Below are 12,981 nucleotides of genomic sequence, written 5' to 3' on the forward strand. Positions count from 1 at the left end.
ATTCATCCACATGTCCATCATTTGTGAAAGCTGCCACTTACTTGTACCCAGGCGCTCCGCAGGGTTCTTCTTCAGGAGAGAGGTTATGAGGTCCTTGGCATCATCCGTCAGATCATGTTTTTCCTCTGGCCAAGTGAGCTTATCTAAAGATGATACACATATTAGTCATGTGATCAAGTAATGAAATGATCTCTGAAGCTGCAGGGACTGGAAAATGCTCGAAGTAGATTTCCTTAAAAAAATTATTTAAAATTGAATATCGATAATCTAATCACAATAGCTGAAAGCTGCGTGTCAAGAGTTTTATGGACAAGTTAAATCATAAAATAAGGGGGATATATTTTAATTGTCTTTAAGATACAGAAATGTTGAATGAGAACTGCTAGAATTGTAAATGTACAGTGGATGAATATGACAAGATACTTAATTTAACTTGTTATTCTTACATGTAAGCACTCGCAAAAATATTTCCTCCTTACTGTTTCCAAAGAAAGGGACATCGCGAAGCAGGAACTTGTACAGAATGATGCCCAGAGCCCACCAGTCTATAGGCTTCCCGTAACCCTCTTGGAGGAGCATTTCTGGGGAGATGTACACTACAGTTCCATACGTCTGTAGGAGTAAATTATGGACCGTAAGGGGAAGAGAAATTACTGAATGCACTACAACGCATATGTATTGTACACAACAGTGGATAAACACAAGTTTAAGTAAATGGAGAATAAAAGAGACTGACCTGTCTTTCAGTGAACTCTCTGACTATATCAAGTATGGATCCTTGATGACGCTCTGTTGTCATGTTCACTGGACCGATCTTGGATATTCCAAAATCTGTCAATTTGATGTGACCTGTGGCGCTGATCAACATGCTACAAAGGAAGCAAGCAGTACATTATTTGATTGAAGTGACCTGAAGCATGAAGCTTAAATTTAGTTAAAAATAAATAAATAAAATATATATACAGTATATATTACTATATATATATATATATATATCAAAATAAGGGAAGGTTCTTTGATGTGATAACTGAAAATATTTGATAGCTAGTGTAAAAATGATGAAACCTGCACTGTGGATTAAATCCACCAATGACACCTGACAAATCAGCTGGTTCAAACCAATGGTTGCTAGTTAGGGCCCGAGCACCGATGGTGGGAGGCCCTATTGAAATTGTAAGGATTATTATTATTATTCTAAATGAATTGGCTTTTTGAGGGCTTTAACATGCTCAAATTCTTGAAATGGGCGTGGCAAAATGGCTCAACAGCGCCACCTGGAACGCAGCCCCTAGGTTTCCCTTTGACCGATCTTCACAAAAATCATGACCAGACAAACAAAAAAGTCTCAATGGGCATTTCGAAAAACGCAACAGGAAGCCTGCCATTTTGCATTTAGTGGCCATTTTGGCCATTTTTCACATTTTTACTTTGACGAACTTGTCCCAGGGCTTTCATCAGATCAACTTCAAATTGAGATGAGTGTCATCACAACAAGATGGAGATAAAAAACTCAAACTCAAAGATCGATTTTTTGTCACACGGTGTGACCGTGGCGTGGCGTCAAAGTTTGATTACACGCCATTAAAACACGAGGTTCTGTATCTCGGACATACATGGTCCAATCGAGTCCAAACTAGACATGTAAGACAAGAGTCCCGGCCTGATGACATCTACACATAAATCATCACTTAAAATCACAGCGCCCCCTGGTGGCAACAGGAAATGTCTTGTTTTTTTAACGTCTTACACTTGGAGGTATTCCTCCTCACCCACTGCCCACAGCCATATCAAACTGTGTCAAATGGGTCTCAAGACATTGATAATGTAGGCATAAGATTACTGTGACTTTTCGTCAAACGCCATATTAGTGGCGTGGCGTCAAAGTTCATCAACTCGCCGTGACACACGAAATTGCTATAACTTCGGTTTTCATGGTTCTATCTCACTCAAACTACATTTGTGTAACAACAGCCCCCCCCTGCAGACATTCAGATGGTTTTAAGGAATGGGCGTGGCAAAATAACTGACTAGCGCCCCCTAAAGGGCAGCCCCGGCACTATGATTGGCCGACATCTACAAAAATCGATAGGGACATGTGTCTTTTCATACCAAACAATAAAGTCTCTTGGATCGAAAAGGTAGAACAAACAGGAAGCCCACCATTTTGACTTTAGTGGCCATATTGGCCATTTGCCACATTTTTATTTTGACGAACTTGTCGTAGGGCTTTCATCAGATCAACTTCATATTGAGATGAGTGTCATCTCAACAAGATGGAGATGTAAACTACCTCGGTATATTTGATTTTATCACACAGTTTGACCGTGACGTGGCGTTAAAGTTTGATGAGTCAATTCAAGATGATTGAGCTGCACCTGCAATATTGGTCACTAGAGGGCAGTGTAAGACCATGGTTTGCCCAAGGCACAAATCTTCTTCCCCAGGGCTGAAGAGTTTGTTCACACATTGTTAATATGTTGCAAACTAAATTAAACTTTCGGATGTTTGTCAATTAATGTTGAGAGATAACTTTATTTCATGATTAAGAGTAAAATTACAATTTTTTAAGTGTACGTTACACGCTCTGACCGTGGCGTGGCGTAGAATTTTGATGATTCGCCAAAAAAGAGGGATTTCTTGTAACTCTTCTGTGTATTGTTCTATCAGCTTCAAACCTCATTCACACATTCACAGTCCCGCCCTGATCAGATTCATGTGTCAATATTGACTCATCATCAAACCCCCTGCTGGCGACAGGAAGTGACATGTTTTATACTTTGATGCACTGCTCCTGGCTGCTATACAATATACAGCTCAAATGAGCTCAGTCAAGTCATTGGATCATGGTCAGAATTGTGACATTTCCTCAAACCGTGTAAACATTGAAGTGCGGCGAAGGTTCGTCCTTCGCCAAAGGAGACGATGTTGTCATAACTCCAGTGTGCATTGTCCTATCACCACCAAACTTCTGTCTCATGATCAGACACCAAGCCTGAACAGCTCTATGTGTCAATATTTCCTCAGTGTCATAGCGCCACCTACTGATTCGCCATGAAACAGGAAGTACTTTGTGAATCCACTCTGCATTATCCTACCGGACCCCAAATGCTGACCTATAATCACAATCCTGACCTGCACAGCTCCATATATTAATATTAGTGCAGGGTCATAGCGCCACCTACTGATCAGTGTGAAAATTAAGTTGTGGTAACATTGTCCAATGGACACAAAATTGCTCACGCTACATCAGAGCCCCTACTTGAACAGATCTATTAGTCTGTATGTAATAATCCTGATGGCGCCACCTACTGGCAACAGGAAGTAAGCTTTGTTTTACGACTATCATTCGATTTACATAACATTTTCACAGTGTGATGTGCAATTGATAGCATGGACCGTAATGAGCAATTAGCAGGCAAGGATCGACATCGCGTGACGGACGCAGGAAGTGAAGCGTTTGTCCTTGCCGCAGTGCGCAAAACGCATGCAACGCAGAGACATGCGCTTGGTCATTGATCGCTCTCTCCACTAACCACAACAGGCTTCAAAATGCCTGTGCTCGGGCCTGTTAGTGCTACAACGTAGCTCTAGTTTTTTTTTTTCAGGCAAAAGAAGGGGCTTTTTGAGGGCTTCAACATGCTCAAACCAAAGTTTGCAGAACATTAGAAAGTGGTGAAAATGTACGTATTCTGGAGTATTTAGAAATGGGCGTGGCAAAATGGCTCAACAGCGCCACCTGGAACGCAGCCCCTAGGTTTCCCTTTGACCAATCTTCACAAAAACTATGAAATACTTTTTTTTTTATTGCTGCATCTTATGTTGATAAGGCATTAAAACGTGGCATAGATAATTCACTGAAATCAGGCTTATGCTTTCTCTTCTTCATGTATTATTTGTGTAATTCACGCACCTCACGTCTCACTCTCTCCCCATTGGCTCGCAGCATGAGGTGGACATGTCCTCTAAATTTGCTACATCTGTGTTTGTCATTTCTTACTCTTATCATTCATATAGACCTGGCTCTCATTCTCTTTCTTCATGCCTTTGATGTAACTTGACCACAGGCCTCATATATTTATGCACACATAATATATGTAATATTTTTACAGCCTCTCCAGGCTCCCCGCTGAACGCAAGCAGTCAGAGTCTGTTCTCTCAGCTGGCAGCGAGGCCGGATGAGACACGTCGGTCGAAGAAAACTGAAGGCCTGGGCCCGCTTTGATCTAAGTGACAGACCTGAGGAAAACATTTGGCTCTGATGGAAAACACTAACTCAGGGAAAACTGCTCCACATCCCCCACCCCTGCCCAGGCAGGCAGAGCCGCACAGTGGCTGTCTGTACACTTTAACACGGCCTGTTTCCACCGCCAGCACTCAGAAACCACACGGTGAGTGAAGCAAAAGATTTCCTGTCAGACGGTGGAAAGTGTGTGCAGAGGTGTGTGTGTGTTAGCATGCGTGCGTGCACCTTTTTCTCACCTTGTGCCTCGCTCTCCTTCCACTCCAGCTTCTCTGGGATTTGCTAATGACATTCCCCTCTAAGCTTTCCTGTGACCCGTCAATCATTAAAGTTAAAACAAAGGCCCTGCACACTTGTCGTTTAACAGTAGGGCTCTTCAACTAATGTTTTTTATTTTTTCGCTTCCAGAAACACTTTGATAAATTCCTCTTTCAGCTGAGCAGATGCATCCTGCAGAAATCACTTATCTATCATTCTTCAATGGCGGTCCCAGTCTCACATAGAGCAGTCGGCATCCTCTTCTTGAACAGTCACACAGTTCCTCTCCTCCCTGCGTCACCCCCCTGTGGACCAGAGAACGCTGCGACAAATGTCTTAATAGCTGCATTTGTTCACTTCTCCCCTCCACAACGTCATGAATTTTAAATGGCTCCTGTTTAATTTACTGCTGCAGAATGTCTGGTATTTTGCAGAAAATGCTGAGGGCGAGCAGTCTCTTTGTGGAAGGTGAAAGGCAGCGCCCGATTTGGAGCCCGCCTTATCACACGGCACACGCACAAATCTCTGCCACTCAACAGGTAATCAAAAATGCTAAGAAAACCTGAGGCGAGTGGAAATATCTGAGGAGGAAAAGTCACATTGAAACACATGCTCTGTGTGTACCTGTGTGCATGAAAAATAAGCAAAGGCCTAAGCGCGGTTACATTATTCGTTATTCTTTCACTCTTTTCTCTTCCACACCTGCTCTCTGGTCTCTTCTGGTGCATCTCAGAGTCCGATCATATCAAAGGTTTCTAGTGTGTGTGGTGATGGAAGAATTCACTTTGTTGCATGTATCCTGTTCATTCTGGCTCACGCTCTCGCCACATGGCTCTAAGGCCATGACAAAAGAGGATGAGAAACAGGTTCAGCCCACCAGTCTGTAAGAGTCACTCCTTTTGAAGGCTGCCCCATCACAGCTGTGTCCCTTCAAGGGGCCTGCTGCCTTCAGGACGCAGCCACTGATTACATCATCAAACATTACATTACTGTTTTGTTGCTTTTCTCTCTTTAACAGATCTGTCTTTGGATATAAAGTTAGATATATCGGGTCTTTTCATTGTAATTTGAGTGATAAAGCTTATAATGAGAGTCTGTCTTATTCCGGCTCTTGGTTATTCTGCAATAGGCCTAGACTGTCAAGGTACACATGACACATGGAACTGTTCCTTCCTCCTCTCGCTCTTCATCACAGTAATGTTTCATCAATACATGCTACTGACTTGACTTCTTCCCTGGAGTCATTGTGCTTTATCGTTTTTCCTCACTCTTCTTGAGGGTTAAGGACAGAGGATGTTGCACCTTGTTAACCCCTATGACGCAAATTGTGATTTGTGAAGATGGTCTATACAAATACATTTGATTGGTGGATTATTCTTGACATCTCATAGAGTAAACTTGAATCCAATTTCTTAAAATATTAGGATAACACTAAGTCTCCACATAACAGAAGCAGTGGCTGCAGTCTCTACACAGGAAGCTCCTTAAAATACCTGGAGTCTCGTCCTCACTGAGATGTTGCCAGGCAACCAGGAGAGTTTTAACCACAACTTGTTTCCACACTTCAGAATGTGTTAATTGGTGTCCAGTCGCTCTGCTAAGCTAAGCTAACCATCTCCAGCTCCATCGCATGTAATGGACTGCCATGGTAACAAAAATGAATAATGAAATGTGCCAAAATGTTGGAACTTCCTCAGAAGTTTCAGGTCACAGCTGTGGGCGTAAACCTTGGGTGACGCATGCTTGTTATCCAAATAGAGCAGACGGAATGAGCTGTTGAACAGATCTGAAAGTCCACACTTTCAGAAAAGCCGAAAAGTGGATATTTGACCTTATTTAGAAAATGACATTTACACTCATTCTGGAATTAAAGTTCTCTGACGATTGAAGTGATTTGCAGGTTCCCAGCGATGGGTTTTATGGGCAATCGTAAGTCACAGAGGCGTCCAATATGTATTAACAGAGGTACATCTAGTGTCTGCCAAAGAATTTCAACATGTAATAAAAATATTTTCTTCTACAACCACACCCAACCAATCCCTGCTCTTGCAGAAGAGCCTGTCTATCTGTGGTGTTACAAAGGCCCTGTTCAGACTTGATAATATAGAACTAATAACAATTGGACAGAGTTAAGTTCCTCTCTTCACACCTGGCAATCAAATGTGGCCTGAATGTGTCTGGTGACCACTTCCCTGCTGTAAATGCAAATAAACGACAGAGTCTGATGATCATATTTGTGAGTGTGTCAGTTTGTTAGTGCAAGAGAGAGAGGAGTCAGGAGGGACTAAATTAATTAATGTGCATAGTTATGAGGACATATTTTACCAATTTAAGAATAAATATCAATCATTACGTGGTTGTCATTGTTGATATCATGGCGGTGGCTACAAACTAATCAATGTATGGTCACTTACAAGCATAAAAGTTTGTTTAAACTGTAGCGGCTCCGCATGTTGCTATTCTAATAAGATCTCAGGACGTATTCAGGACCTATTTGTGTGTTTAGATCTGTACTAAGCACTGAACAATTCTTTAATGGCCGGTCTGAAAAGGGTTAACGACATGTAGAGTAAGGTTAGGTTAATTGTGTGTAGGAGTGAATGTGAGAATGAATGGTTCTTTGTCTCTGGATGCTGACCCTGTGATACACTGGTAAACGGGATAGATAATGGATGGATGGATGGATGTCACTAAGATAATTAAATGTGCATTGCACACAGATATACACATCTTTCCCTCTCTCTCTCTCTCACACACACACACACTTCTCTCTGTATAGAGACACTTGATACAATAGTCATTGTTTTGTCATTATGTAGTACAATGTTTAGAAGAGCTGATAGGTTTTTTTTCGTTTTCACACCTCTGAGAGCACAACTTGCTTGTCTCCCCTTCCCCTGCCTTTCACAGATGTGTATTTGTGTATGTTCTTCAGCCATGTTGCCAGTTAGCCTGAAAGAGACGGTGTGGATGGACCCTGCTTACATATTCTCCCAGCGTTTTGTGGAGTTAGTTGTGATGAATGGTACCTTAGATGTAGCACCTATCAGCGTTCACCCTGCACTACAGGGGAGTTTATCACACTGTTCCTAGGTGGTCGAACACAGTCCCAGGATGTTCCAGACATCACTTTGCCACTTGAACACACTCTGTTCCATCACATTTTGTTAATGGAGCTTTTAGCTGAAGGTGTTGGAACAATTCTTTACGACTCCTGTCTACTATCACTGAAATGCCAAAATACTAATCTTCAAATAAGCGTAATAGTTCACAAGGCTGCCTGTCAATGGTTGGTATATATTTTTTTACCTTTCTTTGAAACTTAACAAGTGAAGTATTGGCCTGCTGAGCTGGCTCAGAAGATACAAGATTGCAGCAACCTGCGCTAAAAAAATCTGACTAACCTTACTTGTCAGCAAGATATTTGCCTCACTGTACATTTTATTGGCACCGCAGGTCTATCAGTTCAGTGTCCCAGGGGATTATGTTCATACTGGATCATTCTGCAGAGCAGAGCTTATGTTGAATGCAAACTTTCTCTAGAAATAATCTGAAAAATGAGTAAATACAACTCCAAGGATAAAAAAATGGATTTAAAAGCCAGTTCCACTCCATCCTGACAACACACGTATTTCTGGCAACCAGCACTTTTCAGAGGGAACCAGCTCACATGTCAGCAATATCTCGTCCAAACTTTAGCCATATTATACCAGATGTGTTGTAACGTATAATTGGTCTGTGAACCTGTTCTTGCAGTTTTCTTACACAAGGGGTGAAAAGGCAAAATATGAACAAATGCAGACAGTTTGCAGCAATGTCCAGTTTCCCAAATGTGATTGATGCCATTGACAGCACTCATTTTGCTATTGGAGCACGGAGTAAGAATAATATTTGTTAATTAAGGCATTTTCATTCCATGAATGATCAACTTGTATGTGATGTGGACATTCACTGGCAAATGTAATGGCTCTGTGGCCTGGGACAACCCGTGACTCATGCATTGAGACACAGAAGGGTTGGGTGCAGACTTGAGGGCCGGACCTGAGAGGGATGTGGGTCAAAGTATGGATAATTGATAGAAATCCTAAAAATGTTCTCTACTGCAGTGTTTCACCCAGTCTCTAACCTTGCAGGTGACAGTGGATATACCCTCTAATTTGGCTACACACCCCTTTCCTGACCAACAAAACAGAGCAGAGGAACTACATGTACGCCACACCCCCGGATTATTTTGTAGGGTGCACCATTAGGTTCCTAAAGGACAGATGCTAAACGCAACATAGGAAAAAAAAATGTGCACCAGATTGTGAGATGCAGTGCCACATAATGTCGCACGGCTAAGGATTGTGGCTGTATCCTCTAATGTAGGTCCTTTTCATTTCACACTTTTAAGCAATTGAATACAGTACACCATAACATTCTATGTACTTCTACGAACTGCATAACAATGTCCTGAATTTGCAAGTCACATGAACTTCAATTTGTCCGGCAGTCAAAGGACTTCGGTCTGCTGACTGTGTGCCCAAGAGGTCCTCAGATCATAAAAGAAAGGCGGAAATATGTCCGTAACTAAAAAATGTATTGGTATTGATGCATAATTTAGGTTTGGAGGGGGTGCTGACGGATCATTAAAAATCCTGATTTATTCCATGTTTCTGTGGAGGACTTGGATGTCTCTTATTCCTGTTGAAAGGCAAAGATTAAAAAAAAAATCTGATGAAAGCGAGGGGACATAAAACCTACACATTTTAAAAACCCTCATTTCCTCTTTCTTCTGTTTTTTGTTGAAAATCTCATCTCCTGTTGAATCCAAACAGCACTAAGAGCGGGATAATTGTATAAAGCCTGTTTGATTATCACAAATTCAATCTGGACAAACCTGGATGTTTACTTTTCGATTAAGTGACCACCAAACGAGTGTGATAGTTTACCCTTCACATGCCCAAATCTGGAAGTTTTCCCATACTTCTGAATTTCTGTACTTGGAGGGAATCATGCTTGTTGAATTAAGAATAATACATTTTGTTTTAAATAAGTATATTACCAGCTGAATGTCAAACAGTAACACATGAAAGAAAATCCGAGTTTCCATTTGCACAGAGCCCATTTCCACACATGGAAAATAACTGAAAATGAACCAACATAAAAAGAAATGTTTTAAATGTAAACAAATAAATGTTGCAAGGGCAATCAGACGAAATAATAAGATTATGCCATATTAAACATCAAGACATGGAAACGTGCCTCAAGATCTCAGCCCGTGCCAGTCAGTAGAGACGACTCTGAAAGGCCTGGGCCCCATCTACTTCAATATAGAACCCAAATTTGAGAGAACAAATTTAATGGTTTATCTTTTAGCCAGAGGCTTACAGCTGGGGGATAAGCTCCATAACACGGTGAATGCTATTTGAAACCGTAGGGACAGTGTCTGTAATCCATTGAAGAAGAACACATCATCTCGTAGTGAAAAGAAGCACTTTAAGCAGCTTCAGTGGAGAGGGGGCTAAGGTTCAGAGCCGCTGATTGTGCTCCCTAAATGCAGAAAATAGGATCCAGGGCCCATTTTGTCTTAATGCAAGTTCCCTTACACACTTAAGAGAGCATTCAAAAACACGGTAGAAGTACAAAATATGAAGCTTCAGTAGTTTCACAAACAGTGTTTACAAGAGAGGGATTCAACTTAATGTTTCACTGGAGTAATTTGAAGTCTGTGTATAACCTGGTTGGTAAATAAAAAATGTGAAGAGCTTCAACAAACACTGTCCCACTTATCATCTGGGATAGTCTCATCCAAGGTCAGAATCTCAGAGGCGCCTGGTGTGGGCTGTGCATTTATTGTTTGGCCCCATAAAGCCCGGTGATAAGTTTTCTGTTGTCAGGATTTGGAATGGCCCCCCTCCACAGCCAAGAGAGATGGACCATTGGGATGCAACTAAATAGTCAAAGTGATAAAGTTCCATGTTTGCAGTCTGAGTAAGATTGTATTTCTCTGTGAGCAGATCAAAAGACCTCACAATGGCATCTGTTACGGAGTTAGTCCTTACAACCCCGCCAGACGACAAGGAGCAGACATGGTCCAGCAAGCTAGGAGGACACTCTGGGTTTAAGTGTACTTGTGAAAGGAGAGAGCTGAGGCCTTCTTGGCTTTTTAGTTTCCTTGTCAGTCTACAGACTTTTAAAACTTTCTGTAGGATAAAATTGTCATAGTCGTACTTAGAACTGTCGACTTATGATCAGAGCTAAGTAGGACTATTAAAGTAATTGTAATAGTTGTAGCTGAATTACTATGTGTATGTTAACGCTTCGTTAATATACACTTAGGTTAGTTTTAGTTTCCTTTCCATTGTTTTTAATGTTAAACAGTTGCCCATTTTTTGTACAGCTAAACTCAGGGAATAATGTATTTTTCGGAAAACTGCGAGGAGCCCATCTCATAAGAATTATGTTTGTTTTGGGCCTTTTCTCTATTGCCAACAACACGATGCATTACTCACTATTACAATGTTTTGTTTTCCATCCAGCCATAGTCTGGTTCATTGGGGACAGATACAATCTCATCGCAGCAATACAGGAGGACCTGCACCAGAAATGGAGATTGTTTTCTCTGGCCTCAATCGGAGATGCTGTGGAGAGCCGGTGCCAATCAGGGGGAGACTGACAAGGCTCACAAATTTATTGACATGTTCATTGTCTCAGCGACAGCTGCATTACAGCATATAAGATGGCGCTCCTAGGCTATTTTCAATTCACCACAATGGGAAATAATATTTTTCTAAGTTTTGTTTTGCTGAGTCCATGAAAACCCAATTTTAGCAACGGTTATTTGTGACAGGATTTGTTTTAAACCCTGAATATAACTCACAGTTTTACTTTATTAGTTAGGGTCATAACACTGTTAAATCTTATCAACTATGCTCTTCCTTGTTCCCTGAACCTATATACCTTCACTTATTCCTATATCACTAAATCTCTTGTCTTTACATCGCTGTGCTTTTTTGTTTATAGTTTAAAACTTCATAGTTCATAGTTCATTTAGTTCTCAATTATTATAATTTTTTTAATGCCAGTGTGCTGTTCCAAGAGCATCACTTATATAGAGAGAGGTAGTTACTCAGGCTGTTATAGCAGTACAGCAGTGAGCCTGCTAAACATAAAATATATCACACACAAACCTGAACAAGACATTTTAAGGCAAATTATATGGTACTCTCATTAACTGAGAGCAATGAATGGTCAAAGCTCTGAGACGTGCTGCCCTATAGTCTTTTATTCTGATTGATTGGTGGACTGCTGTATATGTCAATCACACGCTCGCCATGCCCTCAAGCACACCCTGGTTTATTGTCCATTTTCCTCTAAATGGAACCATAATTTACAAAATGTACATCATGCTGTTTTGAAGAAGACTGGGAAGTACCAATTGAGAAAATAAATCCATTAGGAAAATGTCCATTGAGGTAATAAATCAGGTGACAGCTAGGGTCATTTTCTAATAGACTTCAACACACACTGACTGCAAGCAGTGCAGTTATCCCCTGCTGGTCGTAAGAAATGGCAGCTTTAAGGCATTTTATGTCCCAGCTCTGGCCCTGACTTGAGTGTTCCCTGTGTGTCTCTTTGTTCTTCCTTGGCTGCGGGCGGAAAGTCAAAATAATCTTCATCTCTTCTCTTCTTTCCTTACCACTACCCCTTAACCCCAATGGGAAATGTCACAAGGTCAAGAAATGATGTGAAGGAGAAGCCGTAAGGAGTTAGGAAAGGAGAACCAATGTGCAGAGAAAATCGACCTCCACTTATACTTTATTTATAATAGAAGATACTCACAAACTGTACGGTACTCTGTGCTATGTGCCAACAGTTATAGTAAAGTTTTCAGTTCAAAACAGAAAGTCTCAGAATGTCCTGAGAAAAGATGTTAATAGAAAGAGGAATATACATGGAGAAAAGCTGATATAGGTGGAGACAATTATTTGTATGCATTCTACATGCAGGGGATTGAAATATTTATATTTGGCTGTCACGGTGATATTGTGAACTATAAGTTAAACATGCTTGTTGTTCTCTGTGACACGTGACTGGACAGATGTTGCTGCCCCAAAGCATTGTGGGCGGCATTTTTTTCCCTTCGGTGAGGGATGGTCCAGTGTTTCCTCTGCTAAAGGAGATAACATAGGAAGCACTGCAGCTCCTTTCCTTATTAATCAGAGATTTCGATCAGCTCCTATTATGGCAGCGACTGAAATAGGACTAGGTAATTTCCCTCAGTTAGGAACTTTCCTAAGCAAAATAGACAATTCAAATGCACCCCCCTGTCTCCTCCTCTTTTGTCAGTCTCTGTGTGCATGGGTGTGTATGTGGGTGTAGTCTCATTCCCAGTCCCTTGGAGTAGCCAGCTATGCATAATCTGCAATAAACGTCCCTCTTGCCCCAGTAAAGACTCCAGCTTTTCCAGTCACTCATCGTTAGATTGACCCTGTGACAGC

The sequence above is a fragment of the Hippoglossus stenolepis genome, chromosome 19, assembly GCF_022539355.2.
Source record: "Hippoglossus stenolepis isolate QCI-W04-F060 chromosome 19, HSTE1.2, whole genome shotgun sequence".
Classification (NCBI taxonomy): Eukaryota; Metazoa; Chordata; class Actinopteri; order Pleuronectiformes; family Pleuronectidae; genus Hippoglossus; species Hippoglossus stenolepis.